General features: G+C 44.2%; 1 protein-coding gene and 1 pseudogene across 2 annotated transcripts in view; both read left to right on the top strand.

Annotated features, from left to right (window-relative positions):
- The first annotated feature begins 3,913 nt into the window (after positions 1-3,913).
- On the top strand, positions 3,914-6,549 carry LOC146571489 (E3 ubiquitin-protein ligase CBL pseudogene; annotated as a pseudogene).
- A 5,963-nt stretch (positions 6,550-12,512) lies between these two features.
- far1 (fatty acyl CoA reductase 1) overlaps positions 12,513-13,710 on the top strand; it is a 29,310-nt gene continuing 28,112 nt past the window's right edge. For both annotated transcript variants that reach the window (XM_085280724.1, XM_085280725.1), the window contains exon 1: positions 12,513-12,631. The gene's annotated coding sequence lies outside the window, so the exon portion shown is untranslated. The remainder of the gene's footprint in view (positions 12,632-13,710) is intronic.

Genomic DNA, 13,710 nt, shown 5'->3' with positions numbered 1-13,710 from the left:
TTAGTTTTACTTCCGGTCTCTTTCTTCCTATGTTTCCTTGACTGTTATCGTCTGCTGTCAGGTGATTCCTCCCGTGTCCTGTTGTCTAATCAGTCCTGTTTGTGTATATAGTCTTGTGTTACTCCTGCATGTCTAAGTCTCTTGTTTGTGGGTTTTAGATTTCACCTGTTGGACTTTGTATTTTAAGAAACGCTTACCTTTTCTTAAAATATCCCTCGCTGTTCTCCTATATGTTTCACATATTCAGATGGTTATGGCATCTTTTAGTTACATTTGTTTCAGTCTTGCCTTGTATTTTTGACTGTGTTTCCTCCTGCTGGAGTCTTTGTTCTTACTGCTTTTAGATCAGTCTGTATTCTGGGTTACCTACCTTAGCCACCTGAGCTGATTGCACCCACTCAAAATGATGCTTGGGGTTCCCCCAGAGAAGCAAGTTTCACAACTTGGCAACCATCTTGGATCAACTCCAGGTGTCTGAGAGCTTTATTTTTTGTCCGGAGGTTAAATATTTGGTGATTCTGCCCCCAAAATGAGATTTAAAAGAACAACTTCCTGGTCAGATTATTCTTTTGCACATTACACATGAGGTTTCACAACTTTACACGTCCTGAAACAACTGTGAACCTCAGTACATTGTGCATATATGTCAGTACAATAAAGTGACTGTCTGATTGTACAGGGTGTATTAAAAAAGCATCATCCGATTTCAAAGTGCTTTGATTCCACAGCCGTTCACCAATAAAGACCAAACACGTTCTGTTGGAAGGAGTACTGTTTGTGAGTTTCACATGGTTACCGGTAGGTAGCATAACAACAGCTGCGGCTACAGTGACTCCAATCTTACTTGCAGAAATATGAAACAAGTTTGAATATAGTACAGACATATGCTGTGTGGTCTGTTTCTATGTGTTAGCCCTGCGACAGACTGGGTGTATCCTGCCTCTTTCTCTCCGACAGCCAGTATAGGCTCCAGCCCCCCAACTACCCTGAATTGGAGAAGTGGAAGAGAATGGATGGACATACTGTGTATCCAGAGGGGTACGGCATACATCACGTGTGAACACTGTAAGTTTTTTGTATGTAAAAATATAGTCAAGTATTTTAAAGTTTACTGCAAGCTTCACTCTTTCATAAAGTTCTTTGTATGTGTAACACTTTTACCACCGGCTCGTGTGACAAGACTCCCCCCTTATGCCCTCGGGTGCAGTCTTGACTCTACTTAAACATTCTGTGATAAAAGATACATCTCGAAAAATAAATATCAGTCTAAGGTTCATATGATTCTCGTGTCTACACAGACAAGCGGAGGCTAAGGAAATACACTTAACCGATTAAGGCTAATACATGTGAATACTCAAATGATAAGACACCATGCAATAAACCCAACACAGGATCTCAGGGTTAGAAAATGTATTAAACAATTGCAGGAAATTCACATCCAACCCTTTTTTTCTTCATGAAAAAAACACATATACAAAACATACAATAAACCCCCGGGGGATAGATTTTAGTATTTTTTCCCTTAACCTGTCCAATGTTATTCTTTCCCCAGAGTGCACTCTTAGTTTATTTTTGTTGTTGGCGCGCTTTAGTTGGAGCTCTTAATAATAACAACAATACCTCCGAGTATCCGTGATGTCTCCACCTCCTCCGATGAATAACTCGCTCGTTGTGGTAGCAACCGTCTCCACTCGCGGCAGCGAGCAACGAATCTCCGGTTCCTTAGATGGCAGCAAATCATCCACGGTTAGCGACTCTCTCCCGAGACAACTCTCAAACTCCGTCTCTTCGCTCCGGCGGAATCTCCGTTAGCCAGGACCGTGGCGTTAGCCTAGCTCCAGCTAGCCAACGTAGCCAAACGTGCCTCGTGCTTAGCCAAGCACAAAAGATACGGGAAGCCCGGCTCAAACGCTCCGAATGATTACCGGGAAGTCCGCAGACGGGTGATATGTTGTTGCCGAACAACTTTGGTGACATAAGCAGTCCCGAAGTCCGTGCTTCGTCTATGCCATTTTAGTAATCCTCCTTTTTCTCCTCTCTTCCTCCCGAGTCTCTTTCCCCCGGAAGTCATCTGCAAGTCATGACCTCTCGTGACGTAGCATATAAGACAAGTTACACCTCCTCTCTTTTAACAGACATTCACATTCCATGAAATTATGTTTTTTTAACATAACTGATTTTTTCACACACGATTTATGCATTTTAATACAAACATTTATATCACATATTTATACCACTCTTAACCTCACCATGAACAATTATTTTCTCTTTAACTTATTCTCATGAAAACAAAATAAATACCACTGATATTTATCAGAGTATTACACTCTCCCCCCACCAAAGAAAAGCATGCCCTCATGACTTTGTACCTTGAAAACATAAACCATTATGGCACAACAGGTGAGTAAAACACACAACTAAGCAAAGATGGATGTACCTATCCACTTATAAAAACAAGAGACATATTTCACTGTAGTGGCGGCTACCACACTGGGATGACCTGGTTCATTATAAGTTAACCTCAAAGGAGCCCTCTTTAACCTCTGAGGTCTGGTCTTAATGTCAAAGTCAGGATTAGTCTCAGAGTTAAATCCAGTATCTTCTTCTTGCGAAATAAGGTCTGCATTCAGTGTTTTCTCTTTCCCTGCCTCCTCAGGATTCTCGCAAGTATCAGGTGATTCGGCTTCGGTGATCTCAACAGACTCAGATTCATTTACACTGTCCGTCTCAGGTTCCTCTACACATTCCTGTGTTACTCCCAGCCCAACTGTTTTTGGTTGTTCAGCTACGTCGCTTAAGGAAATACCCAAATCCAGACTGAATGGTTCCAGAGTATCACTATCCATGTTGCACCTGAGAGGTTCAACAGTCAGATCACACCAAAGGCCAAAATCCTCATCTTCGGAGTCAGTGTACTCTTTCTCATCTTTATCACTGGGTGTGACTCCTTCCCTTTCAGAGTCTTTATCTGCCGTTCTCTGTGATAGTGTCTTTTCCTTTCCAGGCTTGTCTGTGCATTCTTTCTGTTTCCTCCATCGCAAGACTCTCCTTGTAGGGGTGAGATCCGTATGGGATGCAGAGTCTAGACATATCCTCTCCCCAAGAGGCAGTAAGTGATTTCGATGGAGGATCTTGATTGGTCCATCACCATCTTCAGGTTTCAACCGGAACACTGGTAGGTTCGGCATCTTGCTTTCCACAACATATGGTTTTGACGCCCAGCGATCGGCCAGTTTATGCTTCCCCTGTAACCCGAGGTTTCGTAGCAAGACTCTGTCTCCAGGTAACAACTGTGCGAACCTGATTCTTTTGTCATACCGCTGCTTATTGTTCTCATTCTGTTTGGCCGCGACGGACTCTGCTAGTTCATAGGCAGCCTTCAACTCCTTCCTCAGGTCAGAAACGTACTTGAGGTAAGTTTTCTGTGGTGTGCCATCACTAGAAGTCTCGAAACACAAATCCACAGGTAACCTAGCTTCACGCCCAAACATAAGGAAATAAGGAGAGAAACCTGTAGCTTCATTTGGAGTGCAATTATAAGCATGAACCAAATGAACGACGTGCTGACTCCATTTTTTCTTTCTGTTCGGTTCCAGGGTCCCCAACATGTCCAACAACGTCCTATTAAATCTCTCGGGTTGAGGGTCTCCTTGAGGATGATAGGGCGTCGTTCTTGACTTTTCAACTCCAAGCGAACTCAACACTTCATGAACAAGACGACTTTCAAAATCTCTGCCCTGATCACTGTGCATCCTCCGTGGCAGTCCGTAATGAACGAAATACTTCTCCAGCAACACCTTTGCAACCGTAGAGGCTCTCTGATCTTTTGTTGGAAAAGCTTGAGCATAACGAGTGAAGTTTTCTCTCTGCATGAGTTTGATGTCGGATGCAGTAAGAGCACCCAGCACACTATTAAAACCACAGAGGACAAACCATTTCGGGAGAGGTCTCGTCGGTTGCCACCTGCTGACGTAGAGGCATTGAGACAGCATCTAGCGCAGCTAAAAACTGCTGGTGTTATTACAGAGTCACGCAGTCCTTATGCCTCACCCATTGTGGTCGTGAGAAAGAAGAATGGGAAAATAAGGATGTGTGTGGATTTTCGGACCCTAAACCGCCGCACCACTCCCGACCAATACACGGTGCCAAGAATTGAAGATGCTTTGGCATGTCTCAGTGGAAGCAAGTGGTTCAGTGTGCTTGACCTTCGGAGTGGATACTATCAAGTGCCCATGGCAGACTCCGACAAGGAAAAGACAGCTTTCATTTGCCCGGCTGGATTCTTCCAATTTGAAAGAATGCCACAGGGAGTGACAGGGGCTCCCGCTACATTTCAGCGGGTAATGGAACAAACTGTTGGAGACATGAACTTGCTTGAGGTGTTGGTCTATCTCGACGATCTCATTGTGTTTGGAGCCACGCTTGAGGAGCATGAGATCCGGTTGCTGAAGGTGCTTGACCGTCTAAAGGACGAAGGACTGAAGCTGTCACTGGATAAATGTCAGTTTTGTCAGGTTGTCAGCCACCCACCCCCAGAAGAGCCCCGGGCTAACCCCCTGTCACCAACCGAATTAATGGCCGGAAATCCGAGAAGGGGCGCCGGTCTCATCGGCTTGATGAAGGACGCCTTTCAGCCTCACCAGCAAGCTCTCCAGCCTCACCAGCCCGCAGTGGTTGACAAGAAAATGGTGGAAAAATGCTGGAAACTCATGGATAAGGTGGTGCATCTGTGCGAGAACCCCAAGGTGGCGTTGAAGAGCAATCTGCCCTACATCCCGGATCTTTTGCCGAATACCTACCAGCATTTACGCACCATTCTGTCCAGGTATGAGGGCAAAATAGAGATCCTCGGCGAGAACGAGTATTTCCGCGTGGTCATCGACAACTTGACGAACAAGACGAAGCAGACCATGAGTCTTTTTAAGGAGGCCAAGAAGAGGATGTACGAGGAGAACTCCCAGCCCAGGCAAAACCTTACCAAGCTATCTCTGATCTTCAGTCACATGCTAGCGGAGTTAAAAGCCATCTTCCCCAATGGCCTATTTCAGGGCGACAACTTCAGGATTACCAAAGCTGATGCTGCTGAATTCTGGAGAAGGTCATTCGGGGACAAGACCATAGTGCCATGGAGGACATTTCGGCAGGCTCTTCATGAGTTTCACCCTATTAGCTCAGGTCTGGAGGCCATGGCGCTCAAATCCATTATCGACCTCACCTGTAACGACTACATCTCCGTCTTCGAGTTTGACATCTTTACAAGGCTCTTTCAGCCATGGTCATCTCTTCTAAGGAACTGGAACAGCCTGGCTGTTACACACCCTGGTTATATAGCCTTCTTAACCTATGATGAGATGAAGGCTCGACTGCACAGGTTCATCAGCTATATCTTCAGGCTGAGCTGCACTCGGCTGGGCCAGTGGGTAATTGGCTATGTGACAGATGATGGGAACATCCTGCAGACCATCCCGCATAACAAACCACTCTTCCAAGCACTCATTGATGGATACAGAGAGGGATTCTATCTTTTCCCAGATGGCCGTGTACGGAACCCAGACCTTACAGGGTTGTGTGAACCGTCTCCACAGGACCACATCAAAGTTACTCAGGAATCGGAGGGTCAGGGCTGCCCGTTTAGCCGATGTGAGATTAAAGGCACAGAGCCTATTGTAGTGGACCCCTTTCACCCGAAGGCCACTGGGGCTTCCTTTGCTGGTTTCCAGGGGTCGAGCAGAGCAGAAGCCGCAGGCAAGGAAGAGGAAAAGGATGATCGGCTGGAAGACCAGCAACTTGTCATGATCAGGCTGGCCTGCACCAAAGTGGAGCGCCCTCCGTCTCCAGTGTCTCAGCTGCCTCCGGTGCCTCTGCGACTGGACCTCTTACAGCAGAGGTCCTCCACCTCCCATAGTGCACTGAGTCAGGGAGCCACAGTCAAAATGGTAGCCACTCACAGGGACAAGCCTCTACCTCTGCCTCCAGCACTGAGAGAGCCTCCCCCTCCTCCCCCACCGGAGCGCCCCTCCCTGGTCGGCCAGGAATCCAGACTCGAAAGGAGACCCCTCCCCTCCACCCTGGACCAGCCAGCCTGGGCAGCAAACTACATGGTGCCACGCCCTGCAACGAAGGCCCCACCACAACAGGGCTATATGGCGCTGTCTTTAAGGGAAAAATATAGATCTTGGGTTGTTAGAAATACCGGCAGATCAACAAACATGCTCAGACCTTCCGGCAGTGAGGTGGGGGACAGAGACTCTGAGGACCCCCAGGATTACGAATCCATGTGTAACATCCAGGCCCAGGCCGGCTCGTCGGAGACGACGCAGAACTCTGAGCTACCATCCTCAGCATTCAGCTGTTCCGCAGGACAAAAAGGAGGAGGCCAGTGTGGAGGATGTTTACGAGTATGACTTTCCCAGACCAGTGGTCCCTCCTGCCCCCGCCAGAAGAGCCCTGTCAGATATCGGCGGCCCTTCTGCAGCCTTCAGCAATCTCAACATAGACTCTGCAGTAGATCCCAGTATGTTTGTAGCAGGCGGCGATCCCGGACGAGCCCCCAAAAATGTAACACTTTTACCACCGGCTCGTGTGACAAGACTCCCCCCTTATGCCCTCGGGTGCAGTCTTGACTCTACTTAAACATTCTGTGATAAAAGATACATCTCGAAAAATAAATATCAGTCTAAGGTTCATATGATTCTCGTGTCTACACAGACAAGCGGAGGCTAAGGAAATACACTTAACCGATTAAGGCTAATACATGTGAATACTCAAATGATAAGACACCATGCAATAAACCCAACACAGGATCTCAGGGTTAGAAAATGCATTAAACAATTGCAGGAAATTCACATCCAACCCTTTTTTTCTTCATGAAAAAAACACATATACAAAACATACAATAAACCCCCGGGGGATAGATTTTAGTATTTTTTCCCTTAACCTGTCCAATGTTATTCTTTCCCCAGAGTGCACTCTTAGTTTATTTTTGTTGTTGGCGCGCTTTAGTTGGAGCTCTTAATAATAACAACAATACCTCCGAGTATCCGTGATGTCTCCACCTCCTCCGATGAATAACTCGCTCGTTGTGGTAGCAACCGTCTCCACTCGCGGCAGCGAGCAACGAATCTCCGGTTCCTTAGATAGCAGCAAATCATCCACGGTTAGCGACTCTCTCCCGAGACAACTCTCAAACTCCGTCTCTTCGCTCCGGCGGAATCTCCGTTAGCCAGGACCGTGGCGTTAGCCTAGCTCCAGCTAGCCAACGTAGCCAAACGTGCCTCATGCTTAGCCAAGCACAAAGGATACGGGAAGCCCGGCTCAAACGCTCCGAATGATTACCGGGAAGCCCGCAGACGGGTGATATGTTGTTGCCGAACAACTTTGGTGACATAAGCAGTCCCGAAGTCCGTGCTTCGTCTATGCCATTTTAGTAATCCTCCTTTTTCTCCTCTCTTCCTCCCGAGTCTCTTTCCCCCGGAAGTCATCTGCAAGTCATGACCTCTCGTGACGTAGCATATAAGACAAGTTACACCTCCTCTCTTTTAACAGACATTCACATTCCATGAAATTATGTTTTTTTAACATAACTGATTTTTTCACACACGATTTATGCATTTTAATACAAACATTTATATCACATATTTATACCACTCTTAACCTCACCATGAACAATTATTTTCTCTTTAACTTATTCTCATGAAAACAAAATAAATACCACTGATATTTATCAGAGTATTACATATGCTACGACTTCTGTTTTCTCTGGGGCAAGAGCTAAGCTAGAGCCAATAAAAACAGAAACAGGTGGCTGGAAATATTGTCTGATACTGTCCCCTGGTGACAGTTCATAGCTACAACATGAAGTCATGGCTCAGTAACACTGCGTAGAAATAGAAAGCTTCATCTTAACTCTATACACTACAGCATAGCCTAAGCAATAATGAGCAGAACTAAGTTCAGCGTATTGGTGCAGCCCTCCACAACAGTCCTAGTGTCTCATGTGGCCCCTTTGGAGAATGAATTGCCCACCCATGGAAGCCTCAGCCTAGCATACACTTTCTCAGAAATGTAGCTTCATGCTACAGGGACACGTACCTCAGCAGATCTGATAGGTCTGTTTGGCAGCAATATACTGTGTTGGCACAGTAATACAGTTAACGATAAGATAATATCTCTATGAATCTAAAGTAATTGAGCTAAGAGTCGGCGCCACGTATAGCTCAATTCTGAAGTCATCGCTTCATCCTAGTTTTTAACTTCCAGTAAAAGTAACTGTTGTTCAAGATTTATTAGCTACAGTTCCAAGGGGGAATCACCATTTGATCCAAAAGTAATTAAGTGTATGAAGTCAGTAATTTAAAAAGATCTGAACATGATTTTCAAGCACATCTTGAACCCTGTCCCCTCATACATGAAACTGGCTCTATGATTACAGATTTTTGTCATAACAGAGAAAGAGTAAAAACTGCTACATATGATACTAAAGATATACCTGCTTTGATCCAATTGTTGTCCCGCCCTCTAACTTTAGCTCATCTACATGGGTTGCAAATTCAAATATAAAGCACTGTGTAATTGTATTCAAAAGAGAGATACCAGTGTAACACAAAAGAACAGAGAAACACCTGTTTTGTGCAATGACAGTGGCATAAAAATGGATTAGCAGCATCACCATGCCGAAATGTGAATACAACAACTGTGTGTTTGATATACACGTTCAGATATGTAAATAAGCGCGAAGTATACATATTGTTTAGTGATATCAAACAAGTAAATGGTTATATGTTTGTTAAAATAATCAGGGGTTTTAGGTCTGCTAGTTTTATTGCACATGCATGCATTTATGCTATATGTTTTGTATATGTTTACACTATAACACTATGTAATACAAAGAGAATCCAAATATTTAAGTTTAAAAAATCCCAAAAAATCACAAGTACCTTAATACTTTGTGACCTTTTCTCATCTATCTATGTACTTTTCATTGAGCAGCACTCAGTTATTTGCACGTTGGAATCAAGTCCAAACACAGCCGTGAACACTAGAGGGCGAAATGTTGCCTGCTTTGTGTTTGGCAGCACATAACATTCTTTCACACACATGCACCCACCAAACCACCCACACTGGGAAAATGCTAAGAGGCTGATCCCCACATGATCATACCGTGGACTGATGCTGATTTTTTTTCTTTCTTTGATTTCCACATTAAGAGCCCGTGTTTTTCCACAAATAAATGTGATATCTCCAAACCTCTCCACACATACACACCAGACTCCCATATGTTCTACTTAGATTTTGATTCTTTCATGAATATGGATATTGCAGATGTAAGCCTTTCTGTAAACTCTTGGCTTATATTGTGTAAAGTATGGAAAAAAATTTCAGATCCTTCTCTTTCGTTAGGACTGCTCATGCCCTGCTCTTGCATCTGGAGCCTGCTGCCTGTGATTCTGTACATTTAGCTTCTAATTTTTGTACTATAAGTATACAAGGTATATCTTTAATAATGTAGTCTATGAGTAATATTGGAGCTGGAACACTACTCTTTCAGTATTCATCCAGAATGAAACAAGTCTCTGTTAAACTAGTTTGTCCACCCAGCTAAACAAAAGCACAGTCTCTTGCTTCTGATGATCTACTATTATATGTCCTTGTTAACTTAACATGGGGCCATTTTGTATTATTTCAGCGTAAGAGTGCTAGTTTAGCTCTGGGTTTCAGTAGATACAACTAAGCTAACCTGTTTTCTCTGCAGCGTGCAGGCAGAATAGGGAAGAATGAGCGTAGCTTTTGGATGTTCCCCAGGAAACTTTGACCTTCAAACACTTCATTTCCTGAATTCTGATGATATTTGTTTTCCTTGTGCACTGATTTGTGCCTTCTCTGCAATCATTTACAGTGCACATTTATTTATGTAAAAGAAAAACACAAAAATCAGGTAACACAGTGGCATATTTTACTGTTTCGTCCTCCTTTCTTGTTTCCTTGGTCGAAGTATAAAAGTCAAAGTGTATTCAGATGGCTACTCTGTCTGATATCAGCCCATTTTTGTACATTTTGTTTAGGGAAAAGTTGCGAAACTTGTTTGCATTTCTCTTTTACTTAAAATCTGTTTGATCAGATTCACCAAATTTTTATATTTAGAAATATAAAGCTATCTGATGATTGGTGTATTATTTAACAATGACCACATATGACAGAGGTTAGTGTCCAAATGTCTCAAGACATCCCTCTTTTTTTCATATTGTGCTTCCAAGGAGTAATTTTTTTAAGTGGTGCTGCGCAACAGTTCTCAAGTCTTTCTGCAGAGCTTTAAAAGTTTCAGAACCCTGTCTGCTTTAAGAGGAGAAAAGAGGGAGAGAGATGAGAGTCCACAGTGTCACCAGCTCCAGCACACTGCACTCTGCATACATGACTAATGGAAAATCTCAATTTTACTGCACACACACAAGACTCTCAGCTTCATAGGAAATACACAGTATCTGTGTTGGTGTTGCAGTTCAGTCAGTTGTTAATGTGGAGGCCCCAGTGCTTGTACTCAAACATTACATCAGCATCCTGTGTCAGGATAGACACGGGTCATAGAGCTGTCCTCTTCCTGTTGAAGTCAGTCATCGTTTCTGTTCTTATTCACACACATAACCAGATGATTCCTTTCAGGCCACTCCACAAATTACCTACTAATGCTCTGTATTCTTTCTTATGCTCATCACTAATACTTCCAAGCACTCCAACACTTTGTCATATTATCTCGTTAGTTGGCATGACCAGGCGTTGTACTGAAAGTCTGAGGTTTACAGGGTGAACAGGAATGGAGACAGTACAGACTCCTGCACTGCACATCAGACAGACCACCGTCCAGTCCAGAGTATACACACAAGTCCTGGAGGATGAAGGAATTACTACCACTGAGTGGCCCTCAGACGCCTGTCCTAAATCCAACAGAACACTCTGGAACAATATGTTTCGTAGTATCCAACCCCACCAGGTCGCACCTCAGACTGTCCAAGAGTTCAGTGATGCTGGTCCAGATCTGGGAGAGGATCCCCAGGACATCATCTATCGTCTCATTAGAAGCATGCCCTGACATTGTCACACATGCATACAAACACCTGGGGGACATACAATCTATTGAGTACCATTTTTAGCTGCTACTATAAAATTTTGGCAAAATGGATTAGCCTGCCACATCATTTTTTCTCTTTGATTTCAGCCCTTTATAGGCTGATCATTTTCTTTTCCATCAAACGATGTGGTATCCTTTCATTCATATCACATTACCCAGTACATATCAGTATAGATATGCAGAATAATTTTTTTTTCTTTATCCAGTTGTGATCTGATGTGTTTTCAGAGCATTCTTTTAATTTTCTGAGCAGTGTACTTATACACTGGTGTGAGTTTTGCATTTACATTAGGAATAAGAGGCTCGATGAAATCGACAGCCTACGACAGCATAATGTTACTTTTCCTCACTTTTAGAACAACTTCCATGGCTTTTTAATGGCCCTGCTTCCTTCCTCACTGGGCAGGGTGAGGAATTTCAAAGTACCTGCCTTTGTTAGGTGTGCCATGTGACCCAGAGTGGAGACATGTAACTACATGTAGCTAGTATAGTGTTTGCAGTCTGGGAACCACCCATCTACATGCCACTTTTTTTTTTTTTTAATTATCTAATCCTTTTAAAACCATCCTATCCACCTCATCACTGGTTCAGTGAATGGGACCAATTAAACCCATTTCCAAAAATAGAAATATGATTGCACACTTTTGCCGTTTTTGTTGCAGCAGTACATCATATTTCAGTTTCTATCAAGGAACTAATTTTCCCAAGGGGCCAGATGAGAAATAGGACTGCTGTGGAGGGCCTCAGCAATGAGCTCATACAGTAAGGAGGATAACATTTATATGAGCTGAACTGGGCTCTGTGTTTTGATGCAGCCCTCCACAACAGTCCCAGTTTCTCACGAGGCCCCTTGGGGAAATTAACTGCCCACGCCTGAGAAATGCGCTAGTTACAAAAATGTTATGACCTGATTGTGTCTCCTTTTCCTCAGCCCATGCTTTTCAGGGTGAACTGTTTGATGCTTACTCCGCCCACTTTTGCTATGTTAAAGATGCAAATTTGATGAAGTGGTTTCACACCAACGGTGCTGAAACAACAAAAGGTTTTGCACAGAAAACTTATTTAGTCCTAGCTACTGCCATTTTTCTTCATCTAACGTACCACGAGGATACTTCCAGTTTCTACGAAAGTGTTACTGTGAACGTGATGTCCTAATAAATTGATGATTTAAGGCTTAGAAAGCCTTGCAGGTTTTGCCTCAGGTAATAATGACCTCTGTCTCATAATTAAACGATAGTAAGTCATAATTAGGAGAAAAGTCTCAGTCGAAAGTCTTTTCGTGTCTCCGTAGGCCGAGTAGTTGAAACAGGTAGGAGTGAGACCTCATCTTCTTCCTATCTGTGCGCGAGACCGCTGTCCCTGACGTCACGGGGTTCATTTATTCCGCTGGCTTCCTGCTGGGGCTCCACTCAGTCTTTCGTAGCGGTACTCGCTACTTTTCGCTTCCCGCCTCACTTCAACACTCTCTCCTAAGTTTTCACGCCGGGAGGAAAAGCGCCGACATTTCTGGTACGTACACGCTTCAAATCGCCTTGTGGAGACACGCGCGCGCCCCTGTGTGCGTCTCTGTCCGTGTATGCTCGTGCTCCTGTAACTGTAAGCGGGGTTTCAGAGCTTCAAGTACCCGTGCGACAGGCTGTCAACGTGTAGGCAGAGATGCGACACAGAGAAGGGAGGGGTGGCTCGAGGCTTCTGTAGCGCAACTCCAACAAATTACGCAGATATGAGGACCAGCTGCGACTCTGCTGGCATTTCTCGCACATCGCGCACAAACGTGGCAGCCAGCCACCGCGAAACTCGTGCAGCATTTCTTGTGGGGTGGCCACTCTTCCTCGTTTTTACTACTTAAACGAGGAAGGGGGAACTACTTCAGCAGCACAGGAGACTCTTAATTTGTGGCGAGGCTCTAGCTGAGGCGCACACCTTCTAATTTCCTCGCAGATTCTGCTACTAATCACATTAAAGGCAGTCACAGCCAAACATTAGTCTGCGTGGTCGGTTTAATCGTCGCCTACTGTGCAAATGGAGAGTGAGTGGTGACCGTGATAATGATTTGAGGCAGCTGTGTGTAATGAGAATCACGGGCTCCACTGCTCACTCTACCTAATGGAGTCTGCCTTTTTTTTATTCCCCCTCCTCTTTCACGCTTTTTCTAATTACACACACTGGCTTAGGTAAAATCTCAAAGAATTACTTCATCACGATGATTATGGTGACATGCTGACTGAAAGAAAATGGAATTGTTGCAATCATCAGAGGGTTTATTGAATTTTTTCCCCTCAGAGATATTTCTGAGGTCTCCTACAAATATAAACTTTCAGAAGAGGTTTGTCTCTCAATGATTAACACACACATGTGTAAAATGTTTATTAAGTGCTCTAGGATTTGGCTCTGTTCCCACTTGGTTGGCATACTTAGTTTGAAACTAAGTTAACCTGCAATGCTAGTACATAGATGGCTGTGCTTTGTCAACCATTACAGGCAGGAAGTTGATTTTGACTGGAATAAGCACATTGTTGGCATTTGCACCTGCAGGACTTTAAGTCAACGCATGCTTGTTGGCCTCCCCAGAGAGCGAGCAAGTGATT

Source organism: Mchenga conophoros, linkage group LG7 (assembly GCF_057382185.1).
Source record: "Mchenga conophoros isolate Kocher_MC1m ecotype Shallow Benthic linkage group LG7, M_conophoros_male_GT1.1, whole genome shotgun sequence".
NCBI classification, from domain to species: domain Eukaryota; kingdom Metazoa; phylum Chordata; class Actinopteri; order Cichliformes; family Cichlidae; genus Mchenga; species Mchenga conophoros.
Note: the sequence above shows the minus strand (reverse complement) of the source record. Positions and strands in the feature narration are given on the sequence as shown.